Raw genomic sequence first — 21,899 nt, 5'->3', positions numbered from 1 at the left:
AGAAAACAACAAAACCTGTGGCAAAGTGTTTTTTGTTTATTTTATTTTATTTTTTTTTGTTTTTGTTTTCTGTTGGGTTTCTATTTTCTTTTTCCTTATTTCATTAAAGTAAACTTGAAAGATCAATACAGGGATTAGCATTGGGTCTACTACTGGCAGCACAAGCAATATGAGGCCAGGAGTAACCAATGTTGGTTTCTAAGATAAATAGACTACTTCCATACAGTTTTGAAGAGAAACTGTCTGATAAATATTCGAATCTCTCTGTAATGGTTTTTACATTTTTCAGGCAGTGTAAAGATTTTTGATAAGGCCATTTGAATAGGCTCACTTTCTCATTAAAAAAATCTATATATATAGAACCACTTTTCTAGAGTAGTTAAAAGGTTATTAAAAAAAAAAGAAAAAGTTTTGCCCTGTTTGGGGGAAAATGCTACCTACTTGTGTCACCTTTTGCTGAACTGACTCAGTTGGACAATCCGTGGTTAAATGCACATGAAATGACCTATATTTTATACTCTTTACATGTATAGAGAAAAAAAAACAATTAACTGTAACCCGCGTTAACGTTGGTGCTTTTCGTGGATTAAGTTGTGGTTTCATCACGAGTCCTAACGGTCCTAAGTGTTTCATGTTTAAAAGACTAAAATCGGTTTACTTGAACAATAGACAAAGCCTTTCATTTTGCTATTAATATTATCTTTCTTTTCTGTGAGTCCCTATTGGCTAAATTTCTTGTTGGGTAATAAGCGATATGAAATTCCAAAAAAAAAAATAATGTTGGCTTGTGAAGCATCGATGTCATATTTTTTTTTCTTTTTATCGTGGGAAACAATATTTAGATGTGTTTTGTTGTTCAGCAAAATGTGATTTTTTTTTTTCTTCTGAAGAAAAAAAAATGAAATCAGTGGAATTTAGTGCCAAATTCCAAAGGTACTTCCTGCCTAGAGCTTTCAGTGTATTTCTTGTGAAATTATTTGATAACATGGGTATTTTATTACGTGTTTTGTATGAATCCCTCATATTTAAAGATATAGATTTAAAAAAGAGTTTGTTAACTTGCTATTCTGTGGTCTTGTTGCCTGAAACTGTTCATGGTTTTTGCCTCCTTTATTATTTTTTCTTTTTGTAAAGATGTACAAAGTGCCCATGTTCCTCTCACGCATACATATACAGACACACATACACACACACGCACACACCACACGCACTCACTCACACACACTCCTGTGCTGAAAAAAAGCAGTTCATTTTTTCTGTCACATTGTACCTGGGAGCCCCTGAGAGTGAGAGCCTCTGCAGTCACCTCACACACACACACACACACACACACACACACACACACACACGCATACACACACTCACACACACACACACACTCACACTCCTGCGCTTACAGGCACACACACATTCACGGCCTTTATCGCCCTACAGGAGACCGGCACAGTTACGCCACCCCACCAATGAGAGGGTTGGAGGGCCAAAACACAAAGCCTTATTTGCTCAGCTTTCGTTTACCGTCACTGCGGTCACGTTTTAACGAAACAAAACACACGTTTTGCTGCCTTTTTCACTTCGCCGTTATTTTTTTGATTGTTTTCCTCAAACATGTGAATGCTTTTGATTCAGTGTTGTTAACAGGGCAAGACCCCCACCCCCACCGCAACCGCAACCCCCACAAACACCGACACAGACACAGTCATTCAATCAGTATTATTGTGCGTTTTTTTTTCAATTACGGGAAGGGAGAGCGGTTGTTTGAGATGGACCATCCACGCTGTTGATATTTAACATGGTGGAACACGTTTCAACCATCATGGATTTTGATGTAATCACGCTTAGCTGAACCCGGTCACCCAGCCGTGCCCTGGATAAACCATTCCTTGATACGAGGTGAAGAGTCACACTGCAGCAAACGCATTTATTCGTTTTAGTCCGGAATCCCTCGATGCGCAACAGATTTAGTTTTGCAGAGCTGCAGTGGCATGTTCGAAGGCTTCAGCTGGTTTGTTTGACCTCGTTGGTTGCACGCTGGAGGGAAAAATAACCGCACTGTAAATATCATCAGTCTTCTTTTCCAAACGCACTAATTTGCCACACTGAAGAAACGGCAATGGACAGCATGCCCTTTCACACTGCGTCCACCCTATAATGAAGTAAACGCTGTCCGTCTGACCCCTCACAAAGCACACGGGGGGGAGGGGGGGTTTCCATGCTTCCCCAGTATTGAAGCCCCCCACCCCCTACCCCCAGCGCCTTATCGAGCCCCACTACACAGCCGTTTTAGATCAAACTCACTCACCGGTGGCCTTAACTCAGGGTCTTATATATCAGTATTTCAGGTTTGTGTGGAAGGTGGCAGTCTGTGAATCAGTGGCGTCAATATGAGGGCAGGCACCACACTCCTCTCTGAAAACCTACAATCGCTAAGAACGCTAAACAGAAAAAGGATTTCCGATAGCGATGCCACCTCAAGGGCGGGGAGAGGTGGAGCATGCACGGAAACACCTTGCGCTCAAACCATCTCTTCGGCCAGCAAGCAGGAACAAAATACCCCACGAAAAATTATATCCTGAAAAGAACACACACTTTGATTTCTTTTGAGGATTGGAGGCTTTACATCGCAGTTGGATCAAGCTGTGCCATCACTGAGCACAAACAGTAAGGAATTACTGTACAGTGAAAGATTTTTGTATACAGCAAAGATATTAAAAGAACCTTCTCACATTTGCGTGCCAAGCATGGGGGGTGTTCACCCTGCGTTACCACGGTAACAAATCAATGCCAAATTCTTTAAGCGCTTTTACAGTTCTCAAGGGCACTTACTATAGACAATGTTATGTTTTTTCCTCTGCACAGAATCATATGTAAACCGTCTACACAGAGACTGTCGGGGCCTCAGTTCACTCTTGTATGATTTCTCACCAGTGTAGTATTTCCGGTGCCATCATCAACATGCGCCAATACTTGCCTTTTCATGTACAGACTTGCTGTGGTATAATTTCAGACCCCCAGCCTCTCCATTGGCTGAAGCTTTTTTTTAGGGAACCCTCTCCTTTGAGGACCGTGTTTGCATTCTTCGCAACTTGTTTAGAGAGCATTTGGTACGACTTTTCTCCTTGTCTTTTTTTGATCGAGGTTGTTACATCTAGGTTACGTTTATCTCAGTGTTACACAGCCTAAAAATCGAAGTTGGCGCATTTTCTCACAGGGCGTGCCATATGCACAGATAGAGTCCGCCGAACCTCCTCGTCAGCTGATTCACTCCTCCTCGCGTCGTAGCTTCCCGTGTCACCTGTCTGTCGCCACAAAGCACACTCAGAGGCTTATCCGTTAGGATGAACTGGAATAAAGCTGAGCTTGCTGCACATAAGTGAAAGCACTGCCCAAGCACACGGCCTCCCATCACAACTCCAACGCACGACATTCAGCCAGAGCACAGAGAACCATTTCAGAGCAACGAGTGGGTAGAAATAGAATTAATGAATAAATGCAACTGCGTGCAGAGCTCTAGCGTGTTAAATGTGAAAAAGCACAATATTCTGGGGTCCTCAAAGGAGTTACTGTAGAGTTTCTTACCTCAGGGGATCTCATTACCAGGCTTGTATCTTAAAACTTTTGTCACTGTTTGTTTTCTGTTTTTTTTTTTCTTTTTTTTTCTTTCTAATCATCTTAAGTGCTATTTAACAATGACAAAATAAAAAAAATTGTAGTTTCTTTGCATTTTTGGCTTATTATGTCAAGTTTTTGGGAAAAAATGTACGTGTTTTCTCTCCTGTGCTGTAAGAGCTTGTTGTCCGTAGGTTAATATCATTTTGTTTATGATTATTAAGAATTTGAGTAGTTTTAAGTATGGTCTTGAGAAAAGCCAAAGTCAATGCATTTCAGTGGAAACCTGTCTGTGATTTCTGTTCCGATTTACGACACTTCCAACTCTTTCGTTTGATGGACTTTAAAAAGTACAAAAAAAAAAAAAAAAGCAGGCTTTCCTATTTCTAAAAGCTGATTGTATTTATGCATTTTGTACCAGTGGAACTTTTTATACTGGAGATTAAAGGAAAAAAAAAACTATGGGAGGAGTGTCTGGCCTCATCGTGGAGAACGGTCAATGACTGCTTCCCACGTTTGATATCCGGTTGGCTTCAGGAAAGTTGGGGTTTTCATGTTAAGATTTTTTCTAGAAGAACTTTGGCTTGATTTATTTAACCTCTTATTTTTCCTCACATTTTTTGTTTGTTTGTTCTTTTTGGAAGGGGGTGTGTGTGTTTCTTTTCGACTTATACATAATTATACAAGTTTGTCTATACAAAAGCGGTAAGTTTCATTTAAATCTGTATTGTGGCGTTTACACGATAAGACGATTAGGATTAGACGTATTTAGTCACCTTCTGTGGATAAATGTATTAGTTTAACAAAGAGATAAAAACGAATTAGAGGTTTTTGCTTTTAGCTGTTTAGGTTTCCTGGTTTCTCTGTCCTTCGCTGTGAACCTAACTGTGTAGCTGGGACAGCCAGACTTATTTTTGTAAACGTATGTTCTTGTGTGATGCAGTTTTTTGCTTCTGTCTCTGATATTAAACCATTTTTCCTAATACTTCTCTCTCTTTGTGTGTTGTGTTGTTCTGGTGCCTGTCTGATGTTGTAATAACGTTCACAAACCCCCCCCCCCCCCCCCCCATGTTTCATGTCCCTTTGTTCTCTCTGTCATTTATTTAACCCCCACATGATACAGTCGATTCCATCTCAATGAAAGTTCAATCAAAGTCCTATCAGAGAACATGGCAAATATACATAGGTGTGGGTATGTATATTTCTGTGTTGCCCAAATTGTGACACAAAAACATCTGTTGAATTGTCAAACGCAGCATGTTACTGTGCAGTTCTCAACGACCTTCTCACAAAATTGAAAATTAAAAACTGGAAAACTCCATGAGGTCCAGATTTACCATTTGCCATTTACTGTTGCTCTTCTATTCGAATCGATTCGAATCCATTAATGGTATTCATTTTGGAAGGGAAAATACATAGCACTGCCCATCGCATTCAGGAGCAATTTGAATGAAACCACTCCAAAAAGTATCCATTGGCTGCTGTGCATCATGTGATACCACAGTAGCCAGTAGTAATGGGTTTAGACATGAAGAGAGAGGGATCTGTTCAATTCCTCACGAGTGATTGGCCGGAGGCGGCCATGTTGGATTCGACTGTACTGCACTGTACTGATGCTCTGGGTGTGGCCTCTCTTCTGTCCTCTCGTCCCTGTCTTAACTCGGTTCTCTATTGTCTGCTTGTCTATACTGCATCCCCTACTGAGGTTTGAGGACAAAATTTGGCATTTCTGCCATTGATGCGGCGTTGCTTGATACATTATGTTTGCCTCTCTCAACCGACAGAGCACCCCAAATTGACCACCGCTCAGGAGTGATTTACCTGGTGTTCTGTGGTCAGGACAGCCTCTGCGGCAGAGAGCTATCAAGCCACAAGTTCGAGCAGCGCTTCATAATCGTTTTAGTTACAGCTACCTGACACTGTCATGCTAATTGTATTGGCATGGCTTTATTGACGCATGTCCAGTAGACTTAAGGTGAGGGAAAAGTAGTGCGACGTCTCTCTACCATGAGACCACCTGAGCCACGCGTTAGAGGACAGCAGTGTTCAGAGGCTGCCATTTCCAGCTGGGCACCTCACCACCTGTGATATCCTATTTTAGCCTATGTGCAGGGTATAGCAGCAGGTCAGCTGGTCCTCCTGCTACTCCAAATTCATACTCCCCATTAGGCCCAGTTTACAGCAGGTTCATCCCAGGTTCCATACATGTAGGCCAGAGTGTTTTTTTTTTTAATGATTTCATTTGTGTGTTGATTTATTGGGTTTCTTTTTATTTCTTTCTTTTTTGGAGTATCTTACCTGTGCAAAGTCGGGTTCTGTAGGGCCAAAGTGTGTGTGTGGGTTCTTTTTTCTGGAAATGTTGTTTTCAGGTGCATGCAGTCTGCATGCAGTAATGCCTACCTAGTAAACATAAGCACTCATGAACATACATAATCATCCATAACTCCCTGTTACAACCAGCAGGCATGACTTAACACGTAATAAATTTTAGTTGTCATCAACAGTTCTGAACATTTATGAATGCTTATTGCAGGGTTTATGATGACAGCGCTGAGGTGTAGTAAAGGAATCATTCAGGCTTCATAACACTTAACCAGTTTCCACTGAATGTGAAATATATACAGGTTTCTGGCATGTACATGAGAGGGGACTAGGGCAGAAGCATTCTGCACGAGTTTCAGTTTGTACTTATGACCCAGAAACTGACAGAAAACAAAACATCCTGTAACTGAGAGTGGTGATGCACAATGCTGACAGTAATGTGGTGCAAGACTTAGCTTATTCTCAATTGTAGTAGTTTAAGTTTACAAGCAAAGACCAAAGTGAATTTTACAGAAGAGTGTGGGAGTGGATAAGCTCCATTCTCTTGGCAGTCCATAAAAACATGCAGTTACCACACGACAGTAGATACCCCAGAAACAACTATGCTACAGAGTGAAATAATAATCAGCCGTGAAGGATCAGTAATCAGCCAAAGGTAAGTTCTGATAAATATACTTTCCACAGATGCCTGTCAGTTTCTAATTGATTCTGCACCACAACCGAAGTAAGGTAAATAGTGGAGATTATTGCAGCTGATAGAAGTGTTGTGAAGTGAGCCTGCATAAATCTATGCATGGAAAAAAGGTTAAAGGGATTTTTTTCACAAATAAACTCACCAAGCTAATCATCTTTATAACTGTGGCTTTGAAATTAATTATGAAATAAGATCCTTCACACACATGTGGTGGAGTGGACAGGTGACATGACTTATGTGTCCGTCCATTACAACAATGAAAGTAAGTCATGTGACCAATCCACAAGGATGTGCACTTCCTTCAGCTGGACCAACTGGATGAGACCCTTCGCTTGCTCCTCCTACAGCTGGGCCAATCAGGTTAGATCAGTTGTTGCCCCACCCCTCAGCTGGACCAATATGGTAAGATCATTTACACTCCATTCCTAGAGTAATAGAACTCCTAAAAAATCCTTTCATTTTCACTTCCTATATACACACCAAAAAGGTAAGGCCCTTCAATCTTGCCTGCTCAACAGATGTATAGGACTGCATACTTATTTATACATCTGAACAGGACTGCCATATTTCAGTTACTGCTAATATGTCAAACATTAGAATAATGATATTAGATATATTAGACATGGTTCAGCCTTTGGGCATTGCATACCCATTGTAGGTTGACCTTCCTCATCCCCAGTCCAATCAAAAAGGCAGAATGTTGCCTTTCCCCACCTTTGCACACGACTGATGGATCACTGACCAATCGGACACTTCACATTGATTTAAGTGTGGACGCACACAGCCGAACATTCACAGCAAGATTCTCTCCATGCAGAGCAGAGCAGGTTACTTTCGCTCACCACCTCCCAGAGCTCACATGCACAGAAATCCTCTCAGACATTGGCCGAGACCACTCTCCTGCCCGCACTCTGCCATGGACACGACTAAGGGATTGTGGGTAGGCCACAGGAGGCCTCTCCGGAATGTTGGCATGTTTTCCTGGGAGTGTGGCGAGACCCACCACACTGTGCCCGGCCACAAATGGCACAAACGTGGCCGACAATCCAGGGCTGAGGAAGACAGCTGGCCCACAGCAGGATTAGAGCTTATTACAGATGGGGGGGGGGGGGGGGTTCCTCCCTCAAAGTCACCCAGCCCTCGAGCGTCCTTCACACTACAAACTCCTCTCTCTAATGTAGACCTACACATCTAAATTAAAGCAACACCATGACAAAGGGGTTAATGGACTGGGATGGTTATAAATCAGAGGTTTTCCTTTAGCTCCGCCGTGCCCTGCGCTGTTCTGTTGAAAGAAGGCTCGCAGCTGGCTGGAACAAAAGGCTGCCAGACGGGATTTAGCCCGGAAAGGCTTATGGTTTTAATTAGAGGTCTGAAGATGTCAAAACCACAGCTTATGACTGCAAGTGCCATGCAGAGAAGCCCTTGTCACTGGCAGCTTGGAGCTCACTCTCACCACAGAGACCACACTCCAGAACTGACTGCCCATAGAATATATATATATGTGTGTGTGTGTAGTATTTTTTATATATGAACATGATATGTAATATATATATATATATATATATTATATTATATATATATATATATATATATATATATAGAGAGAGAGAGAGAGAGATAGAAAATTCTCTTAATTGTGTCCCATTGTTACACTGTTCTCTGTGCACCTGTATGAAAGCCTGCCTTCTCTCTTTTTATTTTTTCAAAATTTTCTTTCACTTGCACCGCGGAGTTCACAAGTCATAAAAATACGGCCTCAGAGCTTACAGGCGCCACACAGAAAACTGAAAATCTGCAGATCAGATACACACACACACACACACACACACACACACCACGCAGAAGGTGCAAATTTAGCTCTCGAGCAGATCTCATTGGCGGTACAGACGCGTGCGCGCCCCGCTCGTGCCCCGCCGCTCCGACATGTCTGCCTCCCGCCGTCGCTATCTCGCGCAGACCGCGCTATCGCTGCGCGCCGGTACACGGCGGAGAGGCCGCGGGACAAGCAGTTCATTGATGTAGCTCCAGGCAGCTGGGTGCTCGCAGTAGGGTCATATTTCCACGCCACTCCATTTCCCCCTCTCCCTCTCTCCTTCATTCTCTCTCCGCACTACCCACCCAGGGGCCCCTGGGCTGTTGGTCCATGCTCAGTCATAGCCGGTGAATGTTATTGCACTCGGGGGCCAAGAATGAGTGATAAAAATGGCAATCCCCTCTAAGAATACAAGGCTGTTGCCACATGAAAGAATTCCGTAGGGGCGAGCCAGGGTTTACGCTGTTACTATAGTAACTGTGGCCCTGCAGGTTGTGCTAACGAGCAGATATAAATCGCTCCATTCGTATCCCAGCTTCGCCTAAACTTATGACTGTCGCCCCCCCCCCCCCCCCCCCCCCGTCGCGCTGCGTGTCAGGCCACCGTACTAAGTTTTAATTGCGCAAGTGTTATTGAGGCCCCCGCTCTGTTTTGATTATAACGGTGCGGATTTTTAAACTGAATATGCAATGAACCTCCAGCAGCATGTTTAAGTACCATCCAGTGCTCTGTGAGTGCAACGGGATTGGTGGATGCCCCTGTTTCAAAGGCAGTAATTATTTCACCCCCTCTCGCTCTTGACGATTACCTGTCTTCCATCGAGCAGATTCACACTGTCGGTGACAGGAAGTTGGAAGAATTGAAGGTGCCACTCAGAGCCGACAGTTTCCATGGAGTTTTCAGGAAATTTGACACAGAAAATCTAAAGCCCCGCAAAAGCGGCTCTCAGCTCCTCTTCAGCGCTAAGCTCCATCCAGCATTAACTCTATATGGTTCACATGGAACGAGCAGATGTTTGCCCTGCGGCGCAAGATGAAATGGATGTTAGTACACAATGAAAATCTGCACAAACGCTGCCGTGTTGAAGTGGGATCTGATTGGCTAATAAGTACTGTTTGATGAGCGCTCAGTAATCATAGCGCGATTATGGGTTTACGGCTGAAGATTCGTGGTAAGGATGAAATAAACGCCTTTCAAACCGCATGTTGATATAATTGCATAAAGATTTTTTTCTGCACGATTCTTGGTTTTTTAAAGTGATCAGAAAACAAAGCAAGGAAAACAGATATACAAGTTTATATCACTCGTATTAAATGCTCTGGATGGTCCTAAACAATCCATATAGCCTTCATATGGCCACATACATACAGTGGGGTCTAAATAGTCACTAGTCAAAATACTTCTATTTTGCATTTGTTACGAATGTAATACTAATTTTTTCATTACAAATGATAGTATCAGTTTAACAATTTGAAAAGTTGAATCTTTGAAAAATGTACATGAATTTCAGAATATCTTAGTATTTGGTATATCCCCCTTTTGCTTTAATGACAGCATGCACTCGAGCTGGCATGGACTCCACAAGTTTGTGCAAAACCTGATGACTCATGTTATCCTAGCATTACAATGTTCCAAAAAGCTTCTGGTGATGTCACAGAATGCTTGGCTTTCTCAGTCTTCAAATGCCCCCATAAATGTTCGGTGGGGTTGAGGCCAGGTGACTGTGGAGGAAAGTCCATGACAGTCAGGACTCCTTGGTCTTCTTTGGTCTTCAAGTAGTTCTTACAAAGCTTTGAGGTGTGTTTGGGGTCATTATCCTGCTGCAGTATGAATCCTTCTCCACAAAAATGCAAACCAGAGGGTATAGCATGTCTCTGAAGAATGGAGTGGTACTTCTCCTTGATCAGGGTGTAGTCAATTCAGTGCAGGTGTCCAACTCCAGAGTAGGCAAAACACCCCCAGACTTGAATATTCCCACCACCATGTTTCACTGTCAGTTTGATATACTGCAGTATAATTCTCTCTCCTGTTCATCTCCTTACATACACCCCTCTGTTACTGCCATAAATCTCAAATTTGGATTCATCAGTAAATAGGACTTTTTCCAGTCACCCACTGTGAAATGCTGGTATTTCTTAGCCCACCCCAAGCGTTTGGCTTTGTTTCCCCTCCTGAAAAGTGATTTAGAAACTGCTACTCATCCTCTGAGACCACTACAAGACAGCTTTCTTTTGACAGTACCTTTGCTGATTGGAGTCTTGCGTTCTTTATTTAGCAAATTCTGTATCTGTGATGAAGTTGCTTTTCTAATTCTCAGGGAACTAAGCTTGATGTATTGATCCTCTGATGGTGTGGTCACTTTTGGCCTGCCTGATCATGCTTTGGATACAACTGATCCAGTTTCTGCAAAGCCTTTCAGAGTTCCGTGCACTGACCCCTTAGAAACCTTAGAAAGCCCCTTTTTGCTTAAAATAACAATTTCACTTCTGACACTTTCACTTAGTTCTGATGCCATTTTCCTCACTATCACAATGCTACTTAGTAAGCAATGATCTGCTGGAAACTTGAGGCACAGCCATATCTATAACAGGTGAACACTGGCTGCAAGTTGAGTTACTTGAACAAGCCTCTGATGAGTAGATCAAATCCACTTCAGTGTCATCTGAATGCATGCTTCAATGGAACGGATACAACTCAAGGAAATCTGACCTTTTGTACAAAGGTTAGTTGTTAAGTTAAGTTGGTCAATGCCCCAAATTTGCTTAAATTTGATTGCTGACCTAGAAATAGTGCAGAATCTTAAATACCCTATTTCTTCTTCATTTTACATGACATAAATTGTTGTGTTTTTAAATGTTTCTGAATCCTCAAACTTTTTCATTATTTCCAGGTTTACATGAAAATATTAGAGATTTTCAATGTGGTCTCAGACTTTTGGACCCCACTGTACATGCACAGTACGTATGTACAGTCGCAACGTTAGTCGTCGTAATAGTGGACTCCTACATCCTCGTAAGGAGAAGGCCATTGCTGTGTTTTCTTCGCGCTGGAGTCTATGCGCTTCAACTTTTTTGTCTCATTTCACGGAAGCGCGTGATTCTGATTTTTAATTTCAGTCTTATGCACCGTAGGAACGCCAAAGGCGGATAAATAAATCTTTATTACACCTGAGAAAAGAGAGTATAATCTGAAAACCGCGTATGGTAAAGCCACAACTGGGAAGGGATAGCTGTACGCAACAGTATATGCGCATATGATAAAAAAAAATACAAAACATTTAAAATGCTGGCAGTAGCACACTGTTTTCTAAAATGCAGGTGTTTTCCAAGGTGTTTCTCACGGTGACGGTTGCATCACTATGTGTGCGCCTGAAAAACAATTCAAAAATGCCCAAAAATGTCAAACAAAAACCGATTTAAACTGGTTTCCTCACGTGTTCCATGTTTTAAACGCTTAAATATGATCAGAGGTCCATCTATGGGTCGATGTAACGGTGTTAAGGTGTGCTTTGCTGCCATCTAGTGGCTAATAATGTCTCTCGGATATGGAAACCGTAAATCTCCACTGTACTGGTACTCCTTTACATTTAACAATTAATAAGTGGAATAATAGCGCATTTGAGTACAATATATATCGGCATTGCTACAGCTTTATTAATCAATTTATCAGTGATGTCAATAAGATGTGTAATAGCTATGAACAGCTCCTTTTCCAGTTCCATCTTCAAATATAAAGTTTTTATTTAAAAAAAAAACACCCTTGTATTTTGAATCCTGCTGTAGATTCAATTGTCATGATGTATTTTAATTGATCGATCAAAGTCCATTTGTTCAGAGCCCAATGGTGATACACGGGTCATAATATGAACAAACATTCAACAGCTTTATTTGTTAGTATTTCATCTGCTATGACACTCCTGACTTGAAAAAACTGGAGGCAAACCAGCTTTTGTGGCGAAACTGTGGTATTTTTGATCTGTACATGCCTGTAGTCTTCTTTTTCTTTTCAGGTTCATCCATGCTCATGCCTTACTGTGCCACCTGCATCCTGCATATATCTGAGCAATGAATAAGTGTCAATCTACCCCAAGACTCCATGAGAAAAAATGAAAAACCCTGAGGTGAATTCCTTTAATACAGTTAATTTCACTCTTTTTGTTTAAATAAAACAAATAAAATTCAAAATAATGCCAAAAAGTAATACCAAAAACAAAAGCACAGCCAGGCACACATTACCATCCATTGTTCCAGAGTGCGGCCTGCTCTCATTTTCAATATTTACTAATCTGGGATTAGGCACCTGCTGCTGCAGTTCTCCGCTTCCTTTATTGAAATTTGATTTCCTCTTCTGCTTGCCTCTCTGGTCTCATACTCCTTTGGTCCCTGCCGCCTGGGCCTCACAGTGGCAGGGGTGTGAAGTGAACACTCTGGCTGCCAGGGTCCTGTCTGTCTCTCTGTCTGTCTGTCTGCCAAGATGGCTGCCTCTTCTTCATCTCCCCCAGGAGGACAGCAGGTCTCACAGATTTATTACAGCGAAGGTTTCTCTCCCCCAGACATCCCGGCAGTGGAGCCCTGGTGGAAATATCCCACAGGATTAGCGAGAATCCTTGAGCAAACCACCCCACCTTATTGCAAATTGGCTGTGAGGGTCCCGGCAATAAAGATCTCATTCATCGGGAGGCTCCCTCTGCCCAGCCCCGCAGCCAGGAACGCAGAACCAATAAAGGATCCCGGGTTATTGCCAAACAAAATTGCCTTTCAAACACCACACTTGCATCGAGAGCAATATGGGGTTAATAAGCCATGAAATCAACACAATGTAGGGGAGTCAAGGAGTGTGACGTACGACTGCAATAATACCAGGTGCAACAATATATATACAAATAACGGGTAATAATTCTCCATGCCAGCTACACCAAAACAGCATGGGACACAAATTTTAATCAGGTTTATCAAATATAAGGCTCTCATCCTTGTCATAGAGAACACCACAGAGAAGTAATGTGAAATCATAAGAGAGGAAATAGAATGGAAACAGGACTGCAGTGTTGGAATGACAAATTACGATGAACTGCAGTATTGACAGCAATTAGATATACACAGGAAAGACATTTAAAATACACTGACACATCTGTTCTGGTATAAAATCTGTTGTAAGACAGTATTGCAAAAAAAACTGGCTTGAAATCTGAGCCCAGCACTGCAATGTAAAACCAGTCAGAACCCAGCAGCAGCAGTACACAACCTATCGAAACCCAGCAATGCAGTGCACAGCCAATCTGAGTCCAGCATTGCAGTGGGGAACCAATCTAAATCTAACACAAAAGCACACAACCAAGTGGAATCTAGACCTGCAGGACACACCCAGCTGGAACTCAGCGCTACAGTGCTAAACCAATCAGAACACCACACTGTACTACACTGTTCAACCAATTTGAAGGCAACAATGAAGTTGACAACCAGTTATAACCCAGCAATGCAGTGCACAAACAATTTGACCTTAGCACTGCACTGCATAGCAGTGTAGTGAATGACCAATCTGAGCCCAGTGCAGCAGCAAATGATCAGTCTAAACCTAGCACTGCAGTGCACAGCCAATCTGAAAACAGAACTACAGTGCACAACCAATCTAAATCCAGTGCCAGAGTGCACAACCAATCGGAACCCAGCATTTCAGCTGACCGCCAATCGGAACCTTGCACTGCAGGAAATGAAAGCAGGTCGCTGAGATTTCCTATGGGCCTCTCTCTAAACTACACTTTACTCACAAAGGTAAATATTCCCGCACAACCCTACATACACTGGTCCCAGCTGGAATCACTGCTAAGGTTAATTAGGGAAGATGCTCCCGTAGGGAATTAAGTGGAGAAACAAAGAGAGATCTGAAGGAACCATACTGAGCGCAGAACATATCACTGAGTTTCACACCAGTGTTTGCTTAAACCATCAAAGCCCTGGGAAGACCCTGTTTAGCCTTGATCTAAACCTAATGCACATCTTTTGAAACCGTGTTTGTTGGATGTGTAATTTCGGTCCAAAATCACCCATCAAAGATATTTGTACACGGTTCCTTAATACTTTAAGGTGATCGTGTATATCAAAAAATACACATTTGGTAGTTGTGCATGAACGCCAGCCGTGACGTCACGTCTCGCAGCCAATAATATGAGCTTCTCATCATAAATGTACATGAAACAATTACAGAGCTGCCCTGCGTTGTTAAATGTCTGAAAAGATAATAAATACTTAAGTAATACACTTTTTTCCCGTCTAAGTACCGAATTCAGTAGTGTGTAACCTGCATGTGTAATGTTGTGTAAACAAGTCAGCTGTTACAAACCCATGCACATTTGGCTACAAAGGTAAAATTCCCTACAACACTGACCTACTATCAACTATTGTGTCAAGTCTGCTGTTGCTAAACTGTATATGAGTACTCCAACAGCATTACCTTGTGATAATTTTTGACGAAGAGGTTTACTAACTTATGATCATGCCCGTCAATATTTTTTTTAATTTATTTTTTTTATTTTTAAAACTTTTTGTAATTAATTCATTTATTTATTTCATGAAATCGCACTTTATACCGAGTTTACATAAATTAAATGGTTAACAATACTTTTTATATGTGGCTGCGTTCTGTTCATATCATAAACTCGACAGTATGACTAAACCGTATTTTCAAAAAGCATAGGAAAAAAGTCTCTTGCAGAACACAGAACTTTGAGCGTAACTTCAGGAACAAATATTCTGTTTCGGGAGCGCTGAGAAGGCTGCGCGTTCCGCATGGTACCTGAAAATCCAGTGCCGCAACCTCGTTTCGGATCCAACATGGCTGGTGCGATACGGCCGGCTGACGGCGCATTTGCTACCTGAATTGGATCGATTGCATAGCGCCCTGCAGGGGTTTCCATAGTGAGTTTCAGAAGTGTTGAGCACCGTGCGGAGCGCGCCTGACTTCCTGGTGTAGGATTATGGGCATTTCCCTCACCGATTTCACCAGGAGAACACTCTCCGCGATGTAAACAAGACGGAGACGCGCGCGTTAGAACAAGGTAAATCCGCCGGTTTTATTTTCACCGCTTTGGGATATTTAAGTGGCAAAGTTCCCGGTATACATCAGTCACTGAAACAGTGAACGTTAGCAACTTAGCTAGCTAAACCGCTTTTACGCTAGAGTTTTAATTGTAGTAAAGCTGCTGTAATATGTTGGACCTGGGAATGTGTCGGTTTGTGGATTTGCGAACGAATGGTTGCATTTTCCTTGTTATTGGGGAGCTTTGTAGATATTCGGGAATATTATAAAATTGCTCCAAACTTTATCATCCTTTCTATTCACTGAGGCCTACTAAGTCAAACCCACGGACGGCCTCCCGCAGTAGGATCGTTGTTGACGGACTATGCAGAAGTGCGCACCGAGGCAGCTGATTGGCTACAGACCGCCGATTCTAGGCTCTGATTGGTTGCACCGTCCTTTCATTCATTTGACGTCCCTAGGGGTTCTGGTTATTCCGACTGCAATTGATTTAAGAAGATCACTTTTGAAAGCTTTGACTCCAATGGTTTGACTGTCAAAGTTTTCACAAGCCCAACGTTTTAAACATTACATCCCAGGCGATATTAGAAAAGTGTGTGTTCCCTTAGTTATTTCATGTGATTTTGTCTTATTTAATAAGACGCGTGCGACATGCGAGGAAGGATAGAGCTACATTTGTATTTTTCAGTCCTAATCCAGGTGGTTGATAATGTTTTAGCTGACCATGACGCTGGATACCTTGTAGCTGTGCAGACGTACGGTAACCTGAAATTGTTTACTCGGGAGGGGGGCACAACTGTATGGCCACTGTGTGGACATCAGCGCACTGACGCATCCTGTCGCATAACAGTGTTCTCAGATTCAAGCGATTTATATACTTCGTGTATAGCGTTGAAACGAACTGCCGTCTCATAAGTGTAGAAGGGTCATGCATCTGTTTTGCGGGGCGGAAAGTGTGTTCGCAGTGTCATTCTTTGTCCATCGGTTCTCCCCGCGCGAGTGATTGCTGCAGTATTTGCTGAGTATCGCGTTTCTCTTTGCCGCGGTAACGCGTCCTCCTCTCTAGGAATGCATGGTTCATACGTTTGCACACCGTGCATGTGGATGGGTTAAATTCTGCCTGGCTTTATTATAAATTTGCGCTATAATACAGCCATTTCTATTATTGATTAAATCCTAAATTTCGATTGCACCTCCCTGCGAGAGATTAACTTGGAGAGAGAAGAAATGGGCAAGATTAATACATTTAAACAGTCAAAGTCAGATAATGTAATCAATGACGCGGAAAAAAAAAGCAATACAAAAGCTCGATCCAGATACACTTCCGGGGGGTGATTGTCATTTGCGCCATAACCACTCTCGAGTGATTCATTTTATTTGAACTGAAATCAGCAGTGACATCATCCTGTAGTCACCAGGTGTGCCAGGGTAGTTCAGACTGGTTCTGAGTGAGGTGAAAGCGAGGAGGAGCTGGAGGTGATTCTTTTAAGTGTTTAAAGTGCACTCGGCCGTAGCGCCGGTGCGTCAGACGTCGTGTGCCGTAATCGCCGATGGAACGGTAATCAGTGACGGCTTTGCTTCCCTCTTACTGATTGCGGGCGGCATACTTCTGGCGTAGCGCAGAAGCGCTATATTTACTTCTCCTTCTTACTTCTTTATGCGTGACCACGTCATGGTGAATAATTTACTTTACCTAATTAGGAAAAGGTGAAGTGATCCACTTCGAATAAGCCGCTGTTGTCCCGTGATAACGAGTTGTCTTTGCTGCTGCTATGCTCGGTAGATGTAGACCTTGACTGGAAGGCTGTATAGTATTGTGGTAATAGTGACAGTAACCATGTAACAGTAACCATGTAACCCCCCCCCCCCCCCCCCCCAAAAAAAAAAAAAAAAATATGCGTGACAATGTACGGCTCCTACAGGACTGCTGCTTTGTACATTGCCCAGTGTGTATCAGAGTCTGACTAGAAATTCGCTTTGGCTGGAATGAGTGGCAGGCCCCGCTTAATGAGTGACAGGCTTCCCTTCTTGTGTCTCTCAATAAATGACAAGATGACAAGTCTGGGCCTTAAATGTGGGTGAGAGAGAGAAGCAGATGCAACAAGATTTGTTTATTGTAACATTATACTGTATTATTCAGCTTTATTGTAAGCACTAAAACTGGGACTGTCAGTCAGGGAGACTACACACACAAACTCTTGCCAGGCTTGGGCGAGGAGCTCCAGAAGCCGTGGAGGAGCTAAACAATGAAATATTCAATGGTGGTGACACAGTTTTTCAAACCCGAGCATATAGAGTTGGAGATCTTGGCACTGCAGAGAGTCTTTGGCCATGGGTGCTTTTTGTTAGCCTTGCTTTTGGCACCGCTTTCCCCCAATGCCAGTGGAGAAGACTCAGACTGGAGAGGGAGAGGGAGAGAGACCCCCCTCTTGCTGCATTGATCACCAAATGCCAGCCTGCTTCTAACACCCCTACACACACACACACATGCAAACACACACTTCAGTACCTCATCAGGCTCTAAGCCCCAGAAGGGATCAGGAATCACCCCACGTGCCAGAGGGGATTATGGGTAAAAAGCTGGGCTGGAAGGTGCAGGAGAGAGAAGCGTTTAACTGGCCCTCTGTGAGGCAGCGGAGGTGGCCCACATGAGGCTAGGGGGGACAGGAAGGAGCTCGGGGGGCCCGTTTGACAGCATGCGATACACAGTATCCACTGAACACTTCACGCCCGGATACTGGCACCACTGCTCACACACGGTCCTCTCTTCAATTTGCGTGTGTTTGCGGGTCGAAACTACTTTAATGGTTTTATTTTTAGTTCAATTTGGCTGACGAAGTTAGAAGCTGCCCCACAGAAACAGCCCACAGCTTGCTGTTTACCAAACAGCGCACTCACAGCTAATGATACGTGTGGACCCTGAAATAAGCAGTTTTCAGGAGTCATTAACAGGTGATTAAAAACGGCACAGGTTTCGCGGTCTCCTTGGAGGGTGGTGTTTAAGTGTGTGGCGCGTGCAGTAAACAGGCATTACGGCAGCGAGGGCGGGGGGCATGAGGTCACAGCGTTATCCGGCGCCGGAATGTAAAGGGGCTGCTTGTGCGTGACATGGGTTGAGAGGGGGGCGGGTGGAAGTTTCGGCCTGGTGGGCTGGGAGCGGGCTTGTGTGGGGACAAGTGGAAGCTGAGGAAAGACAGGTGGAGGGATGACGTGGTGGAGGAGGAGGAGAAGATATACAGGGACGGCGGATGGGGTGTCTCTGAGCGCTGGGTTCACTTTGTGAGAAGGCTGAGAATTCACCAGCAGCCTGGTTACAAGAAAACAGACTGACATTGTAGTAGTAAGGGTTACTTGCAGGTTCTCTATCACCTCCTCTGTCCTCAGCTCTATTCTGACTCCAGCTATTTCTTCAGTTCTGTTTTAACACCACCATTGTCCTCAACTCTGTACTCCAACATCTACTCTGTCCTCAGCTCCATTCTAACACCTTCCTTCTCCCCTGCCCCACTCTTGACACCAGCAGTGTTTGAGCTCTGGGCCACAAAGGAAACAGCTTGTAAAAACACAAAGCTCTTGAAAAGAGAGAGAGCGAGAGAGCGGGGAGTCTGAAAGAACTGGTGTTTGCCCGCCGTGTTTGCCTGCGCTGGGGCTGTCACGGCTCTGCCAAATACCTGCTCCCTGTTAGCCCGGCGCGTACGAGCGGCCCGCCCACCCCCTCCTGGCAGAGTCACGCGATTGGAGGCCGCAGAATGCGAAATATCCCGGGAGCCGGCAGCCGAAACAAAAGAGCCGCTGATCTGGCCTTTGCACGTGACCCTTCGGGATGGTACGGCCCACGCCACCACTAACTTCTCAGACAGGTCTGTGAGTAACAGCTGTAAATGGGTTTGGTGTACCCGGGTCAAACCCTAAGCGTTATGAGGTTTAAGTTAAACATCTTGTTCTCGGTGCACGTTGTACAGTACCAGTCAAAAGTTTGACACACCTACTCATAGATGGATCATTCTTTATTTTTACCATTTTCCACATTTTAAAACATTAGCAAAGGCATCAAAACTATGAAATAACAAACAGAACCATGATCAAAAAGTGTTAAATCAAAACTATCTTATATTTTACATTCTTCAAAGAAGCCAAAAAATATTTTTCAAAACATTTGTACATAGGCATCAACTTCACTATTTATATTTGTCTAAGAAGCAAAATTCAATCATTTAAGCATAAGTCTTTAGATCAGAATCTCTTTGCATGTTTCCTGTTATCTTTATCAGGTTTGTCCAAACTTTTGACTGGTACTGTTCTTCATAGTGTAATTCATTTGAAAGATGTTCACGCCATCAAATCATTGCAAATGAGGCCGCAGAGCTTGAAACTGCAAATATCACAGCACTGCGGGCTTCACCACAGAGTTGAAATATAGGCACAAGCAGTGTGACCTTTATAACTGAGAAGAGTTTTTTAAATTAGTTTTTACTTCCCTTTCTCACAGTCTATGGTTCCTGTCATCACAGCAGGACACGCAACAAAACTAATAAAAGCATAGTGCTGTTGGCTCAGAGGTAGCTAACGCTCTTTGACAGTGGAGCCTCTCACTTGGCTCTCCCCCCGTTCACTGTTAGTGTGTGTGCACACGTGCACTCCCCTCATTCATGCAATGGCCCCAGCCCCTCTGTTTGTAAGACTGGTCACACAGAACCGCTCATAAAAGGTAATCTGATGCAGAAGCCCTAAATACAGATTCTCACGGGAGGGAGAGGCAGCCCTGATTGGTGCATGGTTCCTCCCAATGCTGCACTAATAGCTTTGCTTTTGAATGCCGCATGCTAGCTTACAGCTATGGTGATCTGTTGGTATTAAATGGAGTTCTAGCTACAGAAAACCTATTGTCCACTGCAAAGCCAGGATCAAGGAGCAAGTCTCTTGCAAAGGTTGCTAGTTTGCTTCCCAAGTGGGGCACCGCTGTTGTACCTTTGGGCAAGGTGCTTAACCCCAATTGCCTCAGTGAGTGTCCAGTTGTATAATTGGATGACATGTAAGAATTATAGGGTACCGAAGTCCTCTGAATAAGAGCATCTGCTAAGTAGACGTAATGTTGCTGGACTGGGCTTGCTCTCTTAGTAGGTTGCCGGCGGATATCCATTGTGTTTTTGTGCGGTGCCAGCCCATGTTAGCCTAGCTCCAGCGTCACCAGCACCAGCCTATCAGCAGGCAGGCCGTAGGCAGAGTCAGCACGCCATGTGACCACGTCGCCTCCAGCAGCAGCAGGGCTAGAAACATGCATATGCAGGAGCAAGGGAAAGGAAGTAGAGAACGTTTCAGATTCTTTCAGGAAGACCGCAGGCTTGAACCCTGGTGCGGGCCACGCCTCTGCCAGGGAGGATGCCAGCGTTCGGAGTCATGCCCCGGCTGAGATTGTGGCCCGTTTCGTGCGTCAGAAGTAAACCCCTCATTTGCGATGCAGGATCTTGGGATGTTAAGTTTCTTGATTGATTTGGGACTTCAGAAACCAAGACTGAAAAACATGCTACCAAGGAATGAAACCAGAAACCGAGAATGAACTATATATGTATTTTATTATTTGTGTTATTAAATATACTGCCAAGCATACTGGTTAGACAGCTGGAAAAAGTTAACCAAACACCAGGAGGTTCATTAACTTCCCTGCTTTGAGTGTTACGGAATAGATAGCTCCAGGTGAGGGAGATGAGTGTATAAACTGTTCATTACATTACATTTTTGTCATTTAACAGACGCTCTTATCTAGAGGAAATTACATGGGCTACAATTTTTACATTTATACAGCTGGATATTTACCAAGGCAATTCTGGGTTAAGTACGTTGCCCAAGGGTACAACAGAAGAGCCCCATTGGGGAATCGAACCAGGAACCATATGGGTATAAGCCCTGCTCCTTACCACTGTGCTACACTGCTGCCTGTTTATATATTGTGTATGCATATCTGGGCAGCACAGTGTGTTAAATTGTTGATTTGTAGGACATTGAGGGAGGCTTTGTGCAGCTGGAGTCAGATACGTCAAGTGTGGGGTGTGAGAGCATGCCGTACACGAAGCTGACCTTGGAGCTGAGGATGACTTAAATGTAAATAACTGGCCCTGAAAGTGCTTGGGTGGTTTATCCGGAAAGATAGAAGCCCCACAGAAACGCACATGGACACGCATGCTCTGAGACACACACACACACACACACACACACACACACACACACACACACACACACACACACACACACACACAGACAGCATAAAGCCAGGCCTGTGCATTCCTCTGCCGCTGTGCACTGGCCGGCGCCGGTGCCAGAGGCCCTGGCGCGGGCAGCCATTGGCAGGGAGGCCTTGCCCTGGCCCCCGTGGGACGGTGGCACGCACAGATGTGTACTGGGCTTGTGTGCTGTGCTGGCAGAGCA

At 43.7% G+C, this 21,899-nt stretch overlaps 1 long non-coding RNA gene across 1 annotated transcript in view; it reads left to right on the top strand.

The window, feature by feature from the left end:
- The first annotated feature begins 15,306 nt into the window (after positions 1–15,306).
- LOC118770242 overlaps positions 15,307–21,899 on the top strand; it is a 48,389-nt gene continuing 41,796 nt past the window's right edge. Inside the window, exon 1 of the long non-coding RNA XR_005004548.1 lies at positions 15,307–15,495. This is a non-coding gene — a long non-coding RNA (uncharacterized LOC118770242). The remainder of the gene's footprint in view (positions 15,496–21,899) is intronic.

This window comes from Megalops cyprinoides, chromosome 23 (genome assembly GCF_013368585.1).
Source record: "Megalops cyprinoides isolate fMegCyp1 chromosome 23, fMegCyp1.pri, whole genome shotgun sequence".
Taxonomy (NCBI): domain Eukaryota; kingdom Metazoa; phylum Chordata; class Actinopteri; order Elopiformes; family Megalopidae; genus Megalops; species Megalops cyprinoides.
The sequence above is the reverse complement of the archived record's forward strand: the minus strand, read 5'-3'. Positions and strand labels throughout refer to the sequence as shown.